The 11602-nt window shown below is 41.2% G+C and overlaps 2 protein-coding genes across 2 annotated transcripts in view; one reads left to right on the forward strand and one right to left on the reverse strand.

Moving 5' to 3' along the window:
* rab27b (RAB27B, member RAS oncogene family) overlaps positions 1 to 11055 on the reverse strand; it is a gene marked incomplete at its 3' end in the record, with an annotated part of 70012 nt that extends 58957 nt beyond the window's left edge. The window contains 1 exon segment of the mRNA XM_032539445.1: positions 10752 to 11055.
* A 30-nt stretch (positions 11056 to 11085) lies between these two features.
* The window catches only part of brcc3 (BRCA1/BRCA2-containing complex, subunit 3), a 20567-nt gene continuing 20050 nt past the window's right edge, over positions 11086 to 11602 (forward strand). The window contains exon 1 of the mRNA XM_032539435.1: positions 11086 to 11101. The gene's annotated coding sequence lies outside the window, so the exon portion shown is untranslated. The remainder of the gene's footprint in view (positions 11102 to 11602) is intronic.

The raw sequence follows: 11602 nt of genomic DNA on the forward strand, positions 1-11602 counted from the left end.
GTCTTATTCAATTTTATAACATTTGAAAAAAAAAGGTTTAGAAATAGTATTGAGTAAAAGTTGACATATTCTAGTCTGTGATTACCTATCAACATCCATTCCTTTAATTTTAGTCTAAATAATTCCTAATTTCTGTTTTCTAACTGAAACATTAGGTATAATTACCTATGCATTTTATTTTAATTTTAAAGTTTATTGACCATAAATTCCAAAGGTAACTGTACACCAAAGTTAATAAGTTAGTGTTGCGTAGTGTTAAAACATAAAAAAAATTGACAAACATTGAAAAAAAAAGTCAAAAGTGTTGAAAAAAAGAGACAAAAACCAGAGAAAAAGTTAAAAACGTTGACAAAAAGCGTTAACAAAAGTGTTGATTTTCAATTTTAATGATAAGACAACATGAGAGTTAACTACACAGGATACAAGCGGTTCCAGGAAAGTGGCTGTCAACGTCAATGTCTTCCAAAATGCACATGGCTATTCAAATTTTCTGCTACCTCAAAACCTCACCAAACCTCTGGTTAAGTTACACAATAACAAATCGTTATAAAATCGCAATCTCAATTAACCCTGTTTTTTTTATGACTTTAATTCTTAATTTTACGAGCCAACAACAAACAAACAAGCGCTACTACTTTCTTCTGTGAGTTTTAAAGAGACTGTATAAAATAGGTTTTAATGCTCTCCCTTCTCTTCACTGAAGCCTCTATGTTTACAGGCTTGTAGTAATGTGCAATGTGCCAAAATGAAATCTAGGTTTGGTACTGCCAATTTGTTTTGTCATGATTCATGTACGCAATAAACATTACACTTCGTGAGAAACACATCGTGGCGGAGAATTGTGATATCAATTCTAACCTAAAAAAAGAAAAAAAAGAAAATCGTGATTCATATTTTGCCCCGAATCGTGCAGGCCTAGAGTGAACATCAGTCTCCTGTGTCAAAGTCAGAGTCCTTCTACATCCATCCATCCATCCAAGACGCCTCCCGATACGATATCATCACGATACGTTATTATTGCAATTTTAAACATATTGCAATATTCTGCGATATATTGAAATTGATAACCTTTTCCCAACTTTTTTCCCCAAATTTCAAATGACGTCCCCAAAAGGAAACTTTGTCAACATCTGTTTCCTCTAAAAAGAAACTTTTCTCTGTTTGTTCAAATCCCTTCAATTGTATTGCTGCAAAATGGGATTGTCAAGCAGACAAACTGATCAACACAAATTTAGTAAAAGATCCATACTTGCCGCCTGGGTATCGATACAGTATTGCCACTGAAAATATCGCAATACTATGCTGTATTGATTTTTCCCCCCCCACCCCTACCGTTTAGTCGCAAATTTGGGATCTGGACGCCATTTTATTCACGCTCCAAAGCGGACAAAGCACCGCCACCATTTTACTTGTGGAAATTTTGCATAAACTTTGCTCAACAGTTAAATACCATGTGTTGAACTTGGTCGGAGTGTGTGTATGAACGGTTGTCAAGTCTTCAGTGTCATCCGAAGTGTCATCCTTTCTCTCCCTCACCCCCTCCCCTGCTTATCTGGCTGTGAAGTATGCAAACTGACTGGCTAAACTCAGCGAGACACTCGAGATGAAATTGTTAACCTGAATGTGTCAGAGCATCTCCAGTCTCACACCAAAGGACAACTACAACCACTACAGGAGGCGTAAAACAACACACACGGTTCCATTAGTTTTCAGTTTGTGTTTATCATGTATCATGACAACTTCACAGTGTCAAAACGATTTTTACATAGTGTTGGTGCCTAAACGGTGCCATCGATACTTTAAAATAAAGAGCATGGCTTGTGTATTGCTGAGGCCATTTGGTCAAATTAAAATTATTTGTTTAAAGTGTTTCACTTATTTTACCAGTCAATTTCAGTTACACAACAAAAAGAACCTTTATACGACATAAGGGTATTTTTTCAAAGTTTCCTTTTGGGGACATCATTTGAAACTGGGGAAAAATTGGAAGTTGGAAAAAACGGTTAAAAATTGCGATATATCACAGAATATTGTATCGTGGGATAAGTATCGTGATGATATCGTATCGGGAGGCGTCTGCTGATTCCCACTCCTAGTGTCTTTAACTACAGAATGCTGGACGTATAGGCATATATATACACACATTCCTTCAGATTGTACAATTTTGTATATACATGTGACAAGCCACGTATCGCTAAACTTGCACTACCACATAATAAAGAATAAAATCAGTTTTATGTCTGTGCTACAAGCTGAAAGAGACTCGCACCAATAACACAACAGCTCATTGGCTGCAATTTAAGTTGCATGTTGGTCTCATTTGTAGCTATACAGCGAATTATATTACTAGCGATGGAAAGAACTACAACCCCATGGAATCACAAAAATAAAACATTCTAAAGCGCTGCAGGAGCATTTCAATGAGTATTAGAAGTTATGTGGTTGTAGCTAAGCTGAGAGATCTTGTGGCCGTAGTGAACTTGCCCCTCGGAAATCTTAATAAAAGCTTTGAATGTAAAAAATACATTTTGTACAGCCCTACTGTAAATTCAAACTTGTTATCAAACCATTTACACACTCAGAAGACAGAGAACAATACATAGCTAATATAATAAGTCTTAAGTTGGTTTCTACCAGATGAATGTCCAAGATTCCCCTTTCCTTTGAGCTCTGCTTTGGTCACCTCCTACTGAGCGGAATACCTTTTAAGCTCCTAAATGCTCCACTATGGTAATCTACTAGTCTCTAACAGTGTCTGGTGCTAAGCAGGTAGTGTACAGTGGGTTTATTACAGCTTTTTCTCTGAAAAGAATGAACCAAATCTGAAATGTTGCAGCCATAAAACTCAAAACAATGAACTTAAACGCAATAAATCTCTGGAGAGCTGAGGGGAACTGCAGTAGTACTCCATGAACTTGTTACAGTCTGGTTATTCCACATAAACTGGCTACTGAGCTTTAACTCAAACAGATTATTGCCGACAAGCAACTTCTCTATCACTAAAACTCAATTTGGCTCGCATCCAATCGGGAAAGCACACATAAACACACACACACACACACACACACACCAGGCTTGACTTGGAGAGGTGTGTTACTGCAGTCAGGCACTTGTTTTTCAGGCGGCAATCTTATCTATGCATTAATCATCGTTGGAAGGCCGGATCCCGCTGTTTCCGGTCAATACCCTGCAGGTGGGTGGCAGGAGGAAGGAGAGAGAGGCAGAGACAGAGAAAGACAGAGAGCAACAAAAGAAAAGGCCATACTGTTTAGAGAGAGCCGTCCCCGAGTTAAAAAGGTCACAGTGAATCCTAACAGCATCACATCCAACCTGTATTCTCACAGGCTGTCGCTCCCCCTCGATAAACCTCAAAAGTACAACTAGATGTTCTGGCATTACCATGGAAACTGCTGAGGCACCTCATGAAAACTAAATGACAATGGCATGAAAGGTCTACAGGCCCGGAACATGTGTAAATAGTTTGACGGGGGGGGGGTTTCAGACTTTTATTTTTCTGGACATTGTGATACACTAGGCTTTCATAACTATGATTGCATGTTTTACTTTGAATTTAACCTTATCCTACTTATGTCTTATTCTGGTTTCAGTTATGTTTGGGATTTGATAAAGAATATAACGTGGGGATTAATATCCCTGTATTATTTAAAAATTTTATAGGTTTTTGATGGTCTGTCAGGTACTCAGTGTCAGATTTTCACTTAAAGATTTTCCAGAACAGGATTTATGACCAATACCCATCTTAATTCTACACACAGTACTTATAAAGTTACAAGTTGATGACGCAATATAGGTGTTTTACAGCTCAATAAAAAAACAAAATTAAAAAAAATTTAAAAAAGCTGATACAAATTTGAAAAGAAATTAGCTCTGCCTTAGGAAAACATAACCTACTTTTTATAATATTTTGTATATTTTCCTATGATAATTTCTGAGAGAGAATGTGAGTGCGGATCTTCGGCAGGATGCGGTTTAGAGAGACTAGTCAACGTCAGCATTAGCAAAGGTTTTCAACAAACTGCTGTTCACACACCATCATTCACTGCTGCTCGTTGTCGTATATTAGCTGAAAGTGGCTTTGTGGCTCCACTGAATCCATCTGGATTTATTGCAAATATGTAACAAAAATTTTTTAAAAAGCCTGCGTTGATCCCGATTTCGATGCATCAATGTAGAAATGAAGTCGGTTTCATAAGAAGTCTATAGAAAAATTACTTCCACCTTGATTTATTACCTATAAAACATTTCCATAATGACTTTGGGGTCTCAATCTCTAGTTTACGTATACCCAATACAGCATGATGTTCATTTAGTAAATGATGGTCCTATTTATTTAAAATAGACAATAAAGCAAGGGATGCTTAAGGGACGTGGCTACAAGTTGACATGTCAATCGGGACAGAAGCTTAGCAATGCTAACCATGGCGCTGTGTACATTAAAACAGCCGTAAACTTGTTTTTGAGTGTCGCCCATGTTTCCAAAACCGTACACTTTGACCGTTTCACTGCGTGTTTTCACTTCATCTAAGTAAATCGTAACATAATGGTCACCTGGAAATGTCTGGTTCAGCATTCTGCCAACCAGGCTAGCTAGCTAACTAGCGTTAGCTGGTGACTTAAGAAAAAGTCTGCAGCTTTTCAACCAGCTCTGTGTGCCGCCGTACATGCTGACAAACAGCACCGGTACCCGGAAGTCCCTGTTAACTCTGCAGTGAAACTCTGCTTGATGAATGGCACCAGAAGGGTTGAATTGGTGACTTTCCCTCTTTTACCGTTTTGCTTAGCTAAATGCTATTGAAACCATACACAACACTGGCTTAGATGCATATTTATCCCCAGCTCCGCCCTTTTGTCCTAATATGATCACTTCTGGCTCCGAAATACCAAGATGGCGATGGCCATAAGGCAAACTCCGGGCTTCAAAATGACAGTCCACAAACCAATGGGTGACTTCACTAATGCTATGTCAATTCTTAATATACAGTCTATGGTTTACACATGACTACGAGTTGAGGATGCAGCTGTCATACCGCCATCTTTTCCAGGTGTGGTGTGTGGAACGTAAGTAACCTGGTTATTAGTCTCACTTTGCCAGACACTGCTTCAAAGCGCGCTGAAGGAGGGTCTGGCTACGCCAAATAGCATCCGGGGATGGGAGGAAAACATGCTCTGGCTTAATGGCATTTCTTTAAACCAATCAGAATCGTCGTGGGAGGTGCTAAGCTCCGCGCAGAGCTGCTGCAAAATAGTTGTGCGAGAGAAAACTCAGATTGGACAGATGGTCTAGCTAGCTGTGTCAATTTACCCTGCAGAGATCTGAGGAGCAGTTAATAATAGATCTCCGAAATCCACAGGAGGTAAAATTCCAACACAAAGAAAGCGGAAGGAAACGCAAAATACGTGCATCTTTCGGAATTTCCTTGCTGCACAGGGGCAATTCCCAAAGTCAAGGAAATAGACTACCGGGTCATTCACCTAGGGCTGCACGATTATGGCCAAAATGATAATCACGATTATTTTGATCAAAATTTTGATCGCGATTATTCTCACGATTATTTGTTGATTTTAACCAAAACAAATTTTATCGTAACATAGGCTCTTTATAACTGCGAGAGGGAGTGTGATGGACGCTACTCACAGAGAGACGGCTGATCATTATGAACGGGTCCAGCACGGGTTGAACGGCGGATACACATGTGTGTATGAAATGTCTGTATCGTCACTGCGCTGCATTTTTATGAACTATGATATTCTGGCCATGGGTCACATCTCTGGCCCAGGTCCAGCAGCTGCGTCTCACGCTGTTACTCTACCAACTGAAGTCAGTTGTATTCAATAACTTCTTCTGTGTTCTTTGCGATAGCAGAGTTACCATGGAAACACTGGTACAAATACTGGTTTGCCCCTCATACTTAACAATATACAGCTGTGTTAAAAAAAATTTAAAACTGTAGACAAATATCAGAAGTGTGGACCGGCGGCCGCTGTGTGGCGGGGCGCGGAGAGTAAGAGGAGAGAGAGTAGGACGAGAGAGCGTAGAAAGATCCAACACAGGCACGGCTTTACAGACGAAATGGGTCATGTAACGCAAAATTAAACCGTATCCATATAAACAGCATTGCAGCGGATGCGAGGACATTAGCACCGGTGCGTCCTAGAGGAGCTAACAGCTAACAGACGCTAGGCTACTAGCACCTAATAGCCCAGGTCACCGCTGTTGTCTGAAAAACATCAGATGAGACAAAGTGTTGCGTTTACTGGTAAACTGGTAAACCTTGAGACCGACGTATTACCGACTGCTATCTGTTGGGTTTTCCTCACGCTACTCTCCTCTGGGACTGTCTACATCTAGAAACTAACCTGCACGGTGCAGGGAACTACTCTGACTGGCTCATGATCAGACGGCTTTACGGAGCGGGAGATTGGCTTTGCAAAAAACACGGAGCGTTCTATGAAATGACGCTTTATTAAAAATAATCGCTAGATCACGCAAATTTGATCGCGGGAAGTCCAAATCGTGATCGCAATTAAAATTCGATTAATTGTGCAGCCCTACATTCACCCATGATTTTTTACACAGCGGTGTGAGCTGCAGGGTCAAAAATAATATAATGGCAAGTCTCACCCTTACAGAGTGTCCCCCTGCTGATGTAAATGGACTGTATTTATATTAGGGGTGGGGCTAATGGAAAACAACTTTGAGTTTAGGCAAGAGTGCAGAAAAAACAACACAAAAAAGAATGGAATGTATAAATTTTTTTGCAAAAAAAGTGTTGCATCGATAAAATCGGTTTAGAATTGAATCCTTGGCCTTTGAATCAGAAGGTTCCCAGAGAATGCCACCCCTAATTTATACAGCGCTTATCTAGTCTTAGACGACTACTCAAATCCCTTTTACATAGTACAGGAACCATTCACACACATTCACACACTGTGGCCGAAGCTGCCGTACAAGGTGCCACTTGATCATCATATAAACACTCACACACATTTACACTCACATGGCGCAGCATCAGGGGCAACTCGGGGTTCAGTGTCTTGCCCGTGGGACAGGAATCGAACCCCCGACCGGGCAGCCTGTAGGCTCCTCTCAGCAGTGAGCTTCTTTAACAGTGTAGTGTGCAGACGTCTGTAACAGACTTTTACTTGAAAGCTTACTAAAAACTATCAAAGTGAAATAGTCTGAGGAGCAAAAACAACTGCTCAAGACTTCCCAGACATTAGGCTGGCTGGAGATGACGAGAGTAGGCGGCAGCAGCCGGGGGGGGCGGTGACAAAAAAACTGCGGTAAAGTCGGACAGTTTCCAGTCGATTCTAGCAGCCTTCAGGCTGAACAGGAAGTCACAGAAACACTCGCATCCTTTTAGGTCTGTTTCCGATGTTGTAAAATGTAATCGGACCCATAGATCAGCTGGTACACAGTCTCCAGTTTTAAGTAAGAGTAGCTGTCTAAATGCTCTACATGCGATCTGATGCTGATTTTAAAAAACATGTATATGATCTGTGATCTGAACGGATCTAGCCTCTCGGATACATTAACTTCACTATCAGGCCCACACGTGTTCTGAACAGAATAAGCCTTTAAAATCAGACAAATGGCAATTAAAATCCCCCCGATTCAAAAACAATAAAAAGTTATTATAAAACGTCATAATGTTGGGGGACCAGTGCGCTAAGGGGCGGATGTGAACAGTTCTTCCATGTGAACAGCTCATATTTGCGATAAAGCTGACAGGACGTGAACGCAGCATTAGCGCTTGGACGTGACAAGTAAAAAGTGGAAAACACATTTCACCCTGCAGCCACAATTTATTATGAAATGAATTGCAATTTTGAGGAAGTCTTCAGCGTATACTAATAACAGCAGCGATAACAGCCCCACAAGCCACAAGCAATGTGGAATCTCCAGTCCGTCAGCGAGCTTTCAACTTGGAATGGACACTGGAGATGTTAAACAACAACGCTGCCAGCAGGTCAAGGGACGGCGAGTGCATTACCAAACTAATAAAAGCTGCTTCCAGTAATTGCTCCTGCTCCTTTCATCTTTCTTCACAAGCTGATTTATGGGGTAACAAATACCCTATGATCCTGCCTGTGGGATGGAGAGAGATACGCCTTACTGTGCGGATCTCTCATTCAGGAGAACAGCTGCCTGAACTGTTTACAGCAGGGCTGTCAAACTCAACTTCACTAAAAGGGCCACGCTGGAAAATAAAAATCCCATCAAGGGCCAGTCAGGTTTAGTTTATTGAAATGCCTTTATTTAATTGAAAAAGTCAAATATCTTTGACTGTATTATTGCATACCGTAATTCCTCAAATAAAAGCCGAGGCCTTTATTTACCTGAACCGCAGAAGTCACCCAGCTTTTATTTGAAGCGGGCCTTTATTTCTAATTCCATCTGTGTGATAAGTCTCATTTTTTTAAATGAAAAGCCATAGCGTTCCAGTGGACAGAGAGCATTCATTTAAGAAACAGTCTCCAAGTACAAATACATTGTTTGGACATGCACAGATAAGGTGCTCCGACGGTACAAAACACTGGGCCCTCACACCACTGCTAGGGGCCAAAGCAGCCAGACTCTTCATGATGCCAAAATGTAAACGGACCGGCTTACAGCAGTGACCTAAAACAAGGGGTCCCGACCCATGGGGGGGGGGGGGGCCTCAGAGTCACTGCAGGGGGGGCCGCCAAATTTGTGTTCAATACTTTTGTAAAAAACAGAGATTATCCCAAAATAAATATGCAGTTTGTCTGAAAACATGATAAACATGAATCTGACAAACAAACAAAAAACAAAAAAAACTCAACATTAAGGATTTGCTTCCTGGCCTTTAGGTCATCAGAACAGTGAACAGTGAGGAATAGAGTCTATGATGTTCCACAGGTGTTGCAGTGTGTTGACCTCATGACCAGATATTATGGGGAAAAAAAAAAAAATTGGGTATTTGGGGTGTTATTTTGTGTCTCTGGTGCTTCCACACACCTCAGACTTGGATAATGAAACTATGCATGCTGTTTTGAGTGAGATCCAGGTTTCTGAATGTCCTCTAGTAGTAGCTACTGCGCTTGTGTAGAAGTGGGATGTCTCACTCTGGAGCTAAAACAGAGACCTAAACACACAGGGGGGAAACAGGATCTGCAGTAATGTGCAGTACAACAAAAATATGGTGTTTTTTGAAAATGAAATCATTTTGATACAACCTCAAAATGCAATTATGAACCTGAAAATGAGAATAATATGGGCGCTTTAAAGCCGATCATCAGGAGAGAGGGGGGAACTGACGAGCTTAAGTTAGGGACCGTCTCAAAAGGGGATGCTAAAAGGGCCAGGGAGATTTTCAGATTTCTGTCAATTTTTTTTTTATTTTCCCCATTGCAAAAAATTAATTGCAATAATGGCCCGTGAGTTATTGTGGCCGTGTCATAGACATATCACAAACCAACGTTACATTTATCTGAGCCTCCTGCCATTTTATACCTAACCTTCAATTTTTTCAAGAAAACCACGCCATGATGACTTGTAATTTTTTTACTATCCTCCTGTTCTATTTTCACTAAATAAGTTCCACCTGGACCATTACTAGTTACTCCGCTTTTATTATGAAAAAAACAACTGAAAACTCCAGCGCTCCAGTTCATCCCAAAAGCATTGGATGGGGTTAAGGCCGATGCAGATACAAATATTTGGTTAATTAAAAATCCAATCTGCCTATATATTGGCTGATATACAGTATTTTCTTTTTTTAATCCAGAAATGCGTTACAAAACATAAACAGATTTCAATGACAATCATATATATATATATATCATAAAATAACTGCATTGAGCAGTTTTATTTTTAATACTTTAAGTACATTTTCCTGATGATGCTTTGGCCAGGCTACATAATTATTTAAGTAACATTTTGACGCAGGACTTTTAATATGTAACACGAGAATTTTTACAGTGTGGTGGTAGTAGGTCTACTTTTACTTAAGTAAAGGATCTGGTTCGGAATCCTTCTACCATCACTGTTGCTTAGTGAATTACCATGCCACAGTCACACACACACATCACAAACACAAACCCACACACACACACACACACTTTCACTACCACACATGGCAAGTCACACACACAACACCCTCCAACTACCACACATGGCAAGTCACACCTACACACACACACACACACACAACACCCACACACACACCAACTACCAACACTGGCATGTCACACACACACCACACACACACACACACACACACACACCAACCCACACACACACCACACACACACACACACCACACACACAGACTCCAACTACCAACACATGGAGACTCACTCACACACACAAACCCACGCATAGACACGTGCGCGCGCACACCCACTGACTCCAACTACCACACATGGCATCTCACACACACACACACACACACACACACACACACACACACACACACACACACACACCACACACACACACACACACACACACACACACACACCACCACACACACCGACACACACACACGTCATTTGCCTAGACAGCACTGATAAAGGACCGGGGGTTTAGAGGCTCCTCAGCAGATCCTCCAGCAGCCCTGCGACGGGCTATGACTCATACCTCCAGCCGTCTACTGAGGCTGGAAACGACGAAGTAACACCGAAACGCACCAATAAACAACAAGCCCAAACGAGCCCGAAGGATGTTCCGGGAACATTTCTTGCTCTTCTCCTTTGACGCTTACCTTTCTTTGACGTTATCGAAACAAACTCAGATCCTCCTCGCAGGTGTGTGCTGCTGCTGCTGCTGCTGCTGCTGCTCGGCCAGTTGGTCTCCTCCTCCTCCGAGACTTCGCATGTCTCCCACAGTTCTGAAGGAGAGGGAAACCCGCCAGAGACCACCGAGCGTGGCCGGAGCTCGACGTGACGGCCCGGTGAAGTGTTCGGTGGAGTGCCGCCTGGGAAGCGCTCGAGAGTAGAGACTACTTCTGTTTGCAACGAGTCTGATGGATGTCGCTCCGCTTCCTCGAGGGTTGGAGGATTGACGCTCTTGCAGCATTCAGGGACTCCTCGGAAACTCGTATTTCTCAGCTAGGTGCTTCTGATGATTCAACGCTGCTATTAAAGTAACAAGGTTTAACCCTCGTGTTGTCCTCGGGTCAAATTGACCCGTTTTCCTATATCAATGTTCTTTTTAATTCCCCAAAATAACATGATTGATTCCACACAACGCTCTTTGGCAAGTACAAGTCTCTACTTTCATTAATTTTGGTGTGTCTTATTCAATTTTATAGCATTTGAAAAACAAATTGAAGTGGTTTTGAAATAGCGTTGAGTAAAAGTTGACATATTCCAGTCTGTGATTTCCTTTAATTTTAGTCTAAATAATTCCTAATTTCTGCTTTTCTAAGTCAAACATTAGGTACAGTTTCATATAAATGAGGTTTATTGACCATAAATTCCCAAAACAACTGTAAGCCTAAGTTCATAAGTTAGTGTTACGTAGCGTTCATTTCTGAAATGTTTTACTGGCGAATCAGATTTTCAGATAAAATATGCTTTTCTACTATACATAAAAATAGCAACATAGTAGGCC

The sequence above is a fragment of the Etheostoma spectabile genome, chromosome 16 (assembly GCF_008692095.1).
Source record: "Etheostoma spectabile isolate EspeVRDwgs_2016 chromosome 16, UIUC_Espe_1.0, whole genome shotgun sequence".
NCBI lineage: Eukaryota > Metazoa > Chordata > Actinopteri > Perciformes > Percidae > Etheostoma > Etheostoma spectabile.